The sequence below is a fragment of the Cupressus sempervirens genome, chromosome 11 (genome assembly GCF_028749045.1).
Source record: "Cupressus sempervirens isolate cs-2001-9-10 chromosome 11, ASM2874904v1, whole genome shotgun sequence".
NCBI classification, from domain to species: domain Eukaryota; kingdom Viridiplantae; phylum Streptophyta; class Pinopsida; order Cupressales; family Cupressaceae; genus Cupressus; species Cupressus sempervirens.
Window position 1 is genome coordinate 801,112,155 of NC_143128.1, and position 12,182 is coordinate 801,124,336.

Consider the following 12,182-nt stretch of genomic DNA (forward strand, 5'->3'; position numbering starts at 1 on the left):
ACTTGGCTAAGTCCCAAAATGATGTCATCCAAAACAAAGCAAATAAAATTAACTGCACAAAACTGCCTTCAAAACATAAGAATTTTATTCATGTTTTGATGGATCATTACATTCCTTATCACTCCTCACATTGATACATAAGTGTACTCTCCCTTACATATGCATATACAATTTCCTACACATATAGTCCTCCTTAGTACATACAATTTTATTTATATTTATTACTCCCCCTTTGAAAACAATGGAAAAGGTGTCAAAAATTGTAAACAAAATTTTTTTGGCCTACTATTGATCAACTTAATATTCTGGAAAAAGCAATCTGCATACACAAGTTTCACTCATTCAACTTCTCTCTTCCAATTTTTCTTCATTATATTAGATATACTCATTAGTGCACAATGTACATAAGATGCTACTTCAACTACACTTAAGTCAATATAGAAAAAATTATCATAGGAAGCTTTGGCTACAAGACACTCCTCTAATTGCCTCTACAAAATGATGATCTTAGATGAAAACATCTCCCTAATAGTAGAGAAAATTTTTGTCACCTTTTTCTATATCAGCATTTGTACCTTTGATTGCATCATGGGTCTTCTCAACTTTAGTTCTGAAATGTTCAATGCTAGCATCTAAAAACTATAACCTTGTAGTGAGTATACTAAGTTCACTCATTTAAACCTTTAAGTGATTCTCAAAATCCATTAGGTATTTTTAAGATAGTGCACATTGTCAGTAAAACTTCTTACCTTCATCAATATGCTTTCTTAAGTCTTTGATGCATACATCAAGTTCCTTGAAATCATTCCTTACATTCATGCACATTGTATCAAAAAGTGATGCATCATGCTTTGCATGTACTTGTGTTGTAGAAACTTTAGATAAGGTTGTGAATTCTTCATCAAAAGGCTTCACCAATTTTTTAGCCTTTGACTACAAGTCTAGATTAGTTATAGTTGTAGTAATTATCTTATGTATTCTCTCTAGTACTTTAGTTAATATCTTCTACTAGTATTTTATGAATTTGTTCATTTCGAATAACTTTCTCAATGAACTCATTAACCCTTTCTGGTCATCATCATCATCAAATAGTGTTGTCAAGAGCTTGACTATTGATGATGGATGTTGGTTAAAAATTTGTATCCCTCAATTCTTTGGTTTATACCTTGACTCTTAAATTCGTAATGGTCAGTGCAAAATAAAGAAGTTAGCAATAGAATGGGTTAGTATAGTAATTTATCAAAGACCACTGAATTGAAAGGTACATCTCCCTTTAGGTGCAATATTTGCAATGAATTTTTATTTTAAAATTTTAGGGGCATGCTCTTAACCAGAGAGAAGAAGAGGTCAATAACTAGATTTTTCAACACTTTAAACAACCTACATAGTTTTATAAATAGGGATTAACTCATGAAATTTAGTCTATTCTAACTTAAATGTAAGGATGGAAACATGCATGAGTAGCTATGACAACAAGAGAATAGAAGAAATCATAGAATGAGCAATTCTCAAATTGCCAAGTTAATTGATATTCAACAATACCCATATTTTCCCCTTTTCACCTACTTCATTAGTCTAATTATGTTCCTCTCATACAATGAATTATTCTACACATTCAAACTATAATGTGTTACACAAAAAATATAATAATTCTTATGCTAAAGAGAGTAAAGCTCACAATCCACTAAATTAAGGAAATAATATCAAGTTTACTTGCAATCATTGAATTTTCAACAACAACACATTCATTCCACATATAATATAGTAATTAAATGAACACCAAAATAAAAAATGGACCTAGAGTCACACACAATAGTCCCAGCTAGAGGGGTTCACCCACAAATATTTTTTTGAACTTATTAACCTCTCAAAAAGTTACATATACAGGCTTCTTCAAAATGGTTAGCTACATTTGATGATTGTAGTGTCGAGAATCTTTGAATGGAATCAACTAGAAATAGAACCTAATTGAATCATTTTCTATTACAAAGGCCAAGCTTTCTTAGAGAATGCCATAAATGGCTGCAAAAAGAGAAAAGAGAGGGAATGATAGATGTCCGAAAGAATGTGATAGTATCATGCCTTCATAGGAGTAACTACCTTAGCTCTATAAGCCTTCATTGCATCTATTACTTTAAATAGTTCCTCAACATCTAGGATGATGATATTGCTAGCTTATATCATCCAATAGTTGTTATTTTCTATCAACTTGTCCACTTTGGAGACTTTTTATTGGAACATTGTAGATGAGAATGATAAGATTGAATCAGTTGCTGAAAATTCCTCAATTTTTGACATTTGGAAAATGAATGGATCAAAGCCTTCATCAACGAATGCTAGGAACTTGTTCTCCATCCTCTCAATATCTACTAATCTTCCATTAGTAGACACATAGGACTCTATATGTAGTAATTTCAAGTATTCAAGGAGCTTCTCTATGACCTTCACCATTAGATCATGCACATCCATAATCTCATTTGTAGATCTTGCAAATATTTCCACTACAAATTCCAAATATTCTTTCCAATGAAACAATCCATCTTTATCTATTTTAAGGATCTTGAGGGATATGGAAACATTGGTCTTCATATTGACCACTTCTTGTAATAGTGCCAATTATTTTATTGGTCTATCTATTGCATTTTGCAATGTTCCCCTTCGTGATTCATGACATGGCTTAACCGCCTCTTGTGTTCTATAATTCTAGTGGCTGTATCAAGCATTGAAATGTTGATATTTTGGTGCAAAAACAACTCTATCTTGTAACAAGTGGTATTAGAGCTTGGTCATAAGTTTGAATCTCCTTGTTGGACTAACTACCAATGTTCAACTTTGGGATTCATTACATGGCTTAACTGCCTCTTGTGTTCTATAAGTCTAATGGTTGTATCACACATTGAAAGGTAGATATCTTGGTAAAACAATAACTCTAGCTTATAACAAAAGTTTCCTTCTTTAACTTGTGAGAATCTAACTATAGTTTTCCCAAATTCTTAATGACTAGAGGACTTTGTGCCTTTGTCTAATCAACCCATGCTCAACCAATTTTCCCAAATTGCATTTCTTATCCTAGCTTCATAAAAAAGTTCTTCTTATCTTCTATATTTGGGTCAAATGCACGAGTTGAAGTGCTTCTATGTAAAAATATAGTGTAGTCCATTAACTATTTGTTTTAGACCTTAAGCACCTCTTTCTCCACCCTTACCTCTTCTAGCTTGTCCTTAATCTTTTCATTAGTGGACTTCTATATATTTAACATGGAGTCATGAACAAGGATACCAAGGTCCATTGTTCTAATCTAGAAGTTGTTTATAGTGATCTCATCAAACTTTCCCTCCTTTTGAGGCTCTTCTATTTACATCAACATTTGGCTAGTAGAAGTATCAATAGCCAATGTTGCTACATACTTTTTCTTTTTTTTCTTCTTTGATGGAAAATGAGAAGAAGTTGCCTATATAGTTAGGCCTTTTGATGGGGCAGCTTCCTCATACTTTCACTTCTTTTGATCAATGGTTTCCTCTAACCATGCATCAATTGAAAGGGCATTATGTACTAATTATAAGGCAATAGGATCAAAGAGTTTCCTTGAGACTAGGGGATTTTTCTTGCTTTGAGAAAAAATGGGGAAGGAAAAAAATTTGGTTACTAAAAGGGCCAAAGTATCCTCTTGTTATGATGTACCCTATTCTTGGCCATCCATGGGGTCTGTGTCAACATCCAAATTGATGATCTAGATAGGGGAGGTAGGCTTAACTATTGAATTCTCTTATTCTATCTCTTTTTCCTTCTCCTTGTCCCTTTCCTTTTCCCCCAATTATTTCCATATCTAGAAGAGATCCACCTCTAGAAGTGAGAGTAATTGGAAAAAAATTCTCCAGAGGTTGGTCTCCTACTTGACCTTAGATCAAACTGGGCCCATGATTGTTGAAGTGGAAGCAGTGGTGGAGGTTGTTGTAGTTGATTGACTAGATCTAGAAGTCACTCTAGCAATGGATCTAGTACCTCTCATTATCTTCTTTCTTTCTTGAATTCATTCTACCCACTTGTCCTTTCTCTTGATGATTTCGTTCAATACAACCTCCATGGTATCCATAGTAGGACCTATAGGTGGGGTAGACACAATGGGAGTGCCTTTAATTTTCTCATAGGATGAGGGTTGCATATAGGAGTCATCATCTACAAGATAAAAAAAAATGGTAGAGCCATTATATAATTTTACCTCATTAATTGTCAACCAAGACCAAAACTTCTCCTAGCTTTGATGCTCATTAACACATCCACCTAAAAAATGTTCAATGTCTAGAATGTGTCTTTAGGTATATGCTATATTTAAATGATCCCTCATGAAGATTACTAGGTCATACTAATGCCTAAGTACCTCATAAATGATCAATTTGATTTTAATTTCAAATCTCTTGACTAGATTTTGAGCATCAAATCTAGAGGCACAATAATAAAGTCCAACCACTATGGGGAAGGAAATAATGGCTATCTTTTTCACATTTAAACACAAGGTGTTCACTTCAAGAATTTTCTCACACAATTTGACAAGAAAAAACTTTTCTTAGTGGTATTTAGGAAGTCTTTTGTGAAATTTTTCAAACACACCAATCCATAAGAAAGAGAAACTTAGAAATTAGATGAAAGAACATTCAAAATAGCTTATATCCAAAATTGATTCTGGTGAAAAATCTTCTCTTAGGAAGCCCTACAATTCCTAACATAATCACATTGTGAAAGTGTCATTGACTATTGCATACTCATCATAGCTCCTCTATAGCTGAAGGTGTAGGTAGAACTCATACACCTTTTATTTTCATCATAGTCTTTAGTTCTAGGAAGAATTGGCCATAAGTGATGCATATCCAAGGCATAGGTTAAGTATGAAGACATGTAAAACTTCTTGAATCACCTAGCTAAATTCAACCATGAGGCAAGATCATCGAATATGATTTTAGCCCTATCAATTTGGTGACCTTTGGTACAAATGCCTTGTAACATGAAGAAGTGGTTCTCAGTGAATTCTAGGATTTTATCCTTTCCTTTTAATCTAAGTAGAAATGCTAGGATGCTAATGATCTCCCCTTTTAAATTGGTTCTAAATAGAGTCTTCAACATCTTGATCTTCTTTGAGCATGACATTTGGAACCAGGTCCTCTACATATCCTCCCTTCTCTAATTCTTCTTCTTATTGAGCACAGATGTAGAGAAGCCAAATTCAATATCACAATATTCCTTCTTTACAAGAACACTGAATGAAGACTACATTAAAGCTTTGTTAATTGAGAGGAGGATAGACTGGTGAAGAAGAAAAATTTGCTTCATCTCTAAATCATATCTCTTTATGCAATCCCTTGCTCCCTCTAGAGCTTGCACAACCATGGGAAAAATAGAAAATTCCACCAATCTGCATTCTTTCAACTTCTAATTAATTGGGTGGATAGGCTAAGAGTTAATTAGGTGCTCTTCCATTGAGCTAGTACCCTTTAAAGAATAATACAAAAAATTGACAAAGCTATCTTTCCAACATTAGATTTACCATGATCATGGTCACTAAAACATGATATAATCTTCTAAAAGAACACATATTTTCGTTATTATGAAAAACAAAAACCTAAATATTTATCAATAACAATTCAACAATTTTTAAATTCTTTTTTTTTTTAATATTTTAAAATTATATTTAATGCCAATTACACTTCTCCAATTTCTTGTAGTGATAGACTCATAAAATATAATTTGGAGCACTTTGGCCACACACAAGTATTGTTCCTTATGCTAACTTCTTAGAAAAAAGATACAAATGATTATGCAATTTATGTCAAGCAAATAAAACTTTTCATTAAATAAAAAAAATCAAACCCCATTACAAAATCACATGTATTAAAAACTATGAAACATAATCAATTGAAATACTCACTTTTTAACATATGGAGGTGTCAAAGGATCAAATTTCCTCTTCCTTATACTCAGGTGGGTGCTAAAAGTGTTCATTACACTTGATGTTGATATTTATTGAACCTTAGTCTACAAACATCATAAAAGTAGGAATTTGATAAAAATAAGGCACACGAGAAAAATAAAATTTTAGTGATCTATAATTAAGTTATTCCTAGTAATAGAGAAAGTGGTGCCAATTCATAAATACAACAATGAACTAAATAATATGCTTATGATAAATTATATAAAGAAACCTATAACAAAAGTAAATAATGGACTAGTAAAGTTTGGTAGGTAATGGATATGATTCATCTATTGATAACCCTATTGGAAATATAGAAGGAGTAATTGAGAGTAGGGGGGTGAATAAGTTACCACTGAAATAAATTCCAAATCCCTTAGATGTCAATAATAAAATTTAGACTGAGAAAATTGATTGCTGCTGTTACTCAGTAAACACACTAAAAATGCTATGACTTGGTAAATGCAAAGTGTGAATTACTTTTAGCAAATCTTAAAACATTAAAAATAAATAATTACAACCATAACAGAAATAACATGAACACATGAGACACCAGTATTTAAGATCGAAACCCAATATGGGAAAAATCACCAATGAAACTAGTTACTATTTATCACTCTTTTGAAGTGAGCCCTATTAGAATCCAACCTTGTTAAAGGTCACAAAACACACTATTAGTTGTGACCTATTGGCATTATGATGTATTTTTCATTAGTGAAAACACTTATTCAATTGTGAATGGTTACCAAGCTCATCACTTTGTTTGCAATTTATACCGAGCATTTAGTGGTTGCCATGTAAGTTCATCAGTTAAGTAGTTCACATCAAGCATTTTTGAAGCTACCAAATGAGTGTGTAGTCCACTAGTGTTTAAAAAGTGGATAGTGGTCACCAAGCTTCACAATGTCTACCGAGTCAACAGTTTGTGTGATGTGAAGCCAATGTCTACCAAGTAATGGATGTGTAGTGTTTACTGAATGAAAGCAAGGTAAACAAAGGATTTTGTATCTACCGAGTCACACTATATCTACCGAGTCTCCAATGGTTATCATGTTTGAAGCTACATTATGTGATTAGTATGGACTGAGCTTCTACTTCCACTAAGTGCATGACAATGCCGACTAATGCAGTGGATGTCGAGTATCAAAAGGTCACCAAGTTAGCTTTCAGAACTTGAGTTTCTACTATTTGGCCAACTCAGTAATATTTTTTTTTACTTTTGTTTTAGCCAACCTTGTAATTGTAAATATTGGAATGGTATAAATGTAATGTATTTTATTATTTGTAACGTATGGATGTGAGTATTAAGGAATGGATATATAATGCTTTGAGAAGAGTGAATGCGAGTCAACAATAGAGCAGAGTATTTAGCAAGGTCTATAAGGAGCAATAAAGATATATCAATCATAAGAGGTGATCTATACTTCAAGGATCTAATCAATAATCAAGTTGTATGTTAGATCTACTATTTCATCCTGATAGGTGAATCAATTTTCTAAATCCTTTAATAGGGTAGACTTAACAATCTTTGTTTAAATCTTCTAATAGAGTGCATACTTCATTGTATGTTTGTAAAACCTCTAACAAGGTGGATCTAGTAGTCCAAATTGCTCTTAACAGGGGAGATCATCAAAAGTGGTCAATGAAGCCCTAACAACCCAAATTTATACTATAGTAGTGAAGTTTTGTGGGTATCATCCCCACCCTAGTTTTACTTTCTATTTGGAAGGTTTTTGGGTCACTAAAAGACTATGTTCATGTGTTATAAATGTTTATCTTTTATCATGCATGTAGTAGATTAGATGAATGAATGATGAATGGATTAAGTGATGAATTAATTTAAAGTTTTTGAGGTCACTGATTCATGCCTCCCCTCTCAGTAACCTAGCTAGTCTTGATTATTTCCAATAATTGGTATTAGAGCTTTGTGGTTCTCAGGATAAAGTTTGACAACTTGAACAAATATCAAGGACAATGGAGATATTAAAACTTGATAAAGCTATTGATAATAAGAAACTAGATCTGGAAATGGCCATAGCCCAACTCAAGGAAGAAAAAGAGAATCTTTCCCAATCCTTGAAGAGAAGGAAGGAACTTGCAAAATATATGAATAACCACCAATATGTTAAAGAAAATATTGAAGAATTTTTTCCCTTCAAGTAGTTGAGATGAAGCAAATAAAGCAATCCAAGAACTCCTATAAAAGAAAGGCTCTCTATAAGAAGAGATAAGAAAATTGAAAAGAAAACATGAAATTCATTCAATAAGAATGTCTAAAATTTTGGAACAAAGAAATAAGGCAAGTGAAGACATGGAATCAAGGAACAATGCAAATCAAAATCAATCCCTTTAGGAAGAAGGTCTTATCAATTAGCTCTCCAATGCAAATGAAGAATCATGAATCTAAGATTTGAAAATGAAAGTTTAAGGAATGATTTAATCACTAAAAGATAGACCAATGAAAGATTGAAAGCTAATCTAATTTTTGAAAAGAAACTCAATGAAAGGATAATGAAATATCAAGTAGACATGGATCAATTGAATTAGGAAAGTGAGTAGAATCTTCATAGAAGAAAAGGTAAAGTGAGACTTGGATACAAAGAAGAAGGTGAATCTTCCAAGCAAGTTGCCCAAAGGAATCAAAGACTTACTTGCAATCATTGTGGTAAGTTAGGTCATACATTAAATAAATGTTGGAGCAATGGAAAGGCAAAATTCAATGGAAAATGCTACAATTGTAGTTAGCATGGTCATAAAGCTAATGAATACAAGGAGAAACTAAAATTTGAAGGTAAATGCCACAAATGCAAGAAACAAGTTCATAAGACATTTGAATACAGATCTCAAACATTCAATCTAACTAAACAACTTGTAAAGGAAATATTTGATTGGGACTACAATACTTGGTGTATGTGTCACTATTGTAAAGAATATGGACACATTGGCATAAACTATGCAAGGAAACCCTTGAGAAAGAAAGATACAATAGTAAGATGTTATACATGTACTAAACTTGGTCATATAGCTAAAAACTACATGAATATATAAAGAGTTGAAGATGTGAAGAAAGCTAAAGCTGATAATATTAGGAAGTAGATGAGATAGTAGAGGATTCCCAAATATACCAAGTAGAATAGTTCAAATGGTGGTCATGTCACTCAAGAAGTGGGTGACTCCACCATTTCCAATTAGATTCTTAAAGGAGGAACTGGAACATTATCTTCAAGAAAAATCTCGAGCAGTTCCAATGAAATGAAAGAAAGTAGAAGTTCCAAATCAGTATTATAGATACAAAGGGATCACATGAAATTAGGCCATACTGAGCAAGGTCAGTCACAAACTCAACTGAGCTAGGTTGGGAGTAATGAGGATTTTGTTTGGTACTGAGTCACAAGCTTCACCAAGAAATTGAGTGGATGATAGACTGTCATGCACTATGTCATTATGGTACCTAGCATTAATGGTGAATTTTCATCAAAAATGGTAGATTTTGACTTCATTTTTCACCACAATTTTAGAATTCATAGAGCAGAGCGATTCTAGGTGCATCTAAGAAATTTTGAGAGAATTTCTAATGAAGAATTTGTTCAAAAAATTTCTCTCATTTACCGAGCAGTGATGGCATCCAGAAGTAGTAGCAGTAGCAAGGCAAAATGAGGTTTTGAAATGTTGGTAAAAGGTGTGGAATGGAAAGCATTGAATTTCAAGCTAGTACTAGTAGTTGTAGAGTCACTGGACCCTAATGGAGCTCAATCACAAATTCCTCCCAATGTACTCCTAATTAACAATATACACACTCATTTTAAGTGTTCTATTCAAGAGATTGGTAACTTAGAGATGGAAAATGCCTTAGAAGAAATGTTTGTTGATGGTTCACTAAAACTCAAGCATAAGCATTTAGAAACCAAAGGGTTAAGTGGATTAGGTATACTCTTAGTCTTGTGTATAATGGACAATTTTGGTTAGAACAACTTGTATTGATCATAAAGAAAATGATTCACAAGATTATGGATCTCCCCATGCTGAGTAAAGCCAAAACTACCAAAACCCTACCCTAGTGGGATAGTAGAGGTCTGAAGATTAGCACTATTTTTGATGTGGAATAAAGGTTTGAAATTCATGTAATTGATCATAAGATTTATAGCTTTAGTCATTTGAAAAGTGTGTCATTTGAGGTAGTTGATTTGGCATATAAGGTTTTGAAGAAAAATTTGGAATTTGACCTGTCAGAGTTATTATTGAAGTAGTTGAACAAAAACATGGATAACATCCAAACTTCAAAGAACAACCCATGAAAATTTGGCTCTTTGTTAACATGTCTTTTATTTAATGTTTAAAAATTTTTCCCATCAAAAGGTTCAGTTGTATGGAGAAAGGATGTTCCAATTTTGTATCAAATTAATGAATTCATTGCAGAAATGGGTATAAATTATGATAGCATTATGTACAACTAATTTGAAGATTTCAAGGAGAAGATGAACAACAGGTTTAGGATTCCTCCTAAGCTTGTTGATGATTATAAAGATGATGTATGTTTTATGGTTGATCATGATAGAGTATATATTTAGGTAGTCAAGCCTAGAATTGCATGGGTGAAACCTCTTCCATATGAGGTTAACATTGATGAAACCAGAGGCATCATAGAAGACATGGTGAATGAACCTACAGATCCAAAGCTACCAATTTTTGGTACATATGATGAGGCCAAAGACAGAATTGAGCTTGAAGTCAAACTACCCTAGGAAATAAGAAAAGGTAAGAGGAAGATTGCCAAGATGAAAATTGCAAGTGCCCCTCTCATGCTTACTGAGGGAAAATGAGAGGATGAAGAAGGAGAAGATGAAGCAGAAGAAGAAGAAGAAGAATAGGAATCTAAAAAGGAGGCATAGCCAACAAAGAAGAAGGGTAGAGTAATCATTACCAAGCCACCCAAGGCTTCCATAGCTATTTTCACAAGGAGATCCAAGAAAAAAGTTGGTAGTGAAGTTGTATTGAGCAAGCCCCTACTTACCTTCCAAGAAAGATTAAACCAAATGGAAGAAGGATCAAGCATCACAAACTTCAAAGCATTAAAGTTTGAAATAATAAAAAATGCTAAAAAGATGAAGATTGAGGAGTTGGTACTCAATTAAATCAGAAAATGGAAATATTCCCCAAATCAGATTGCTCCACTGATTTCAAACCAATTGTTGGCAAGATTGCAGCCAAGGTGGGAATCAACTACACATACAACAAAAGATATATATGAGAAATCATTAAGGAAGTTACTGCCTAATCTTACAGATGTAGAAGTTAAGGTAGTAATGAAAAAAAATGAAGGTAAAATGATGATTAGATTCCATACATGTTTGATTTTGATCAAAGACATTGAGCATGTTGTTATAGATGCAACAAACATGTGGAAGAATATCTATCATCTGCACAAGCCCAGTGAAGACCTAGTGAAAATCAAGGATGATGACGATGACAATGATGATGGCGAAGAAGATAAAAATCCATGTTTTATCATTGATGCTAAGGAATTTCAAGAATTGATGAAGGATGATGAAGAGAAAGAGGAAGAAGCTTAATATGAAGGAGATGAAGAAAGTGATCCAATGAGAATTGAAGCACAAGTCATATCCTCCCTTCCTCATTCTACACCTAAGACTGCTACATCATCAGGGTTGGAGATACCTTCAACAAATGTGATAGCAACTACAATAGACACATCATCTGTTCAATAATTATTTGCTATCTCACAACTCCAGGTATCTACAATGGAAGTGTCTACCACTTCATCTACCAAGTTGTAGCCCTCTTCATTAGCTCCCAAGTTGAAAACATCAACTACATCTAGTTCTACAATTTTGTTAACTTCTATTGTAGCATGTACAGTAAGTTTACCATCATGTTTTATAGTTTTTTCTACTACAATTTTGATAGCACCAACTTTTGTTCTAGTCAATTCTTCTAATGTAGGTACTCTAGTTTGTGCTCCACCTCTTGTTACTTCATTTTTGGATAGCAAATCAATTTTGGACACAGTTAGCACTTCTTTCAATTTTTCTTCAGTTGGACCTATTCAAGTTTTTACTACAAGTCCAACTATTTATACTATTTTTTCCATTTATAAGTCCAAGTAAGTAAGCTTAGATGTAAAACCAAAGACTCCTCTAAAACTTCTTCTTACTGGTAAGGAAATAGATGAAGACATTGATTTGGACAAGGAAATTGTATT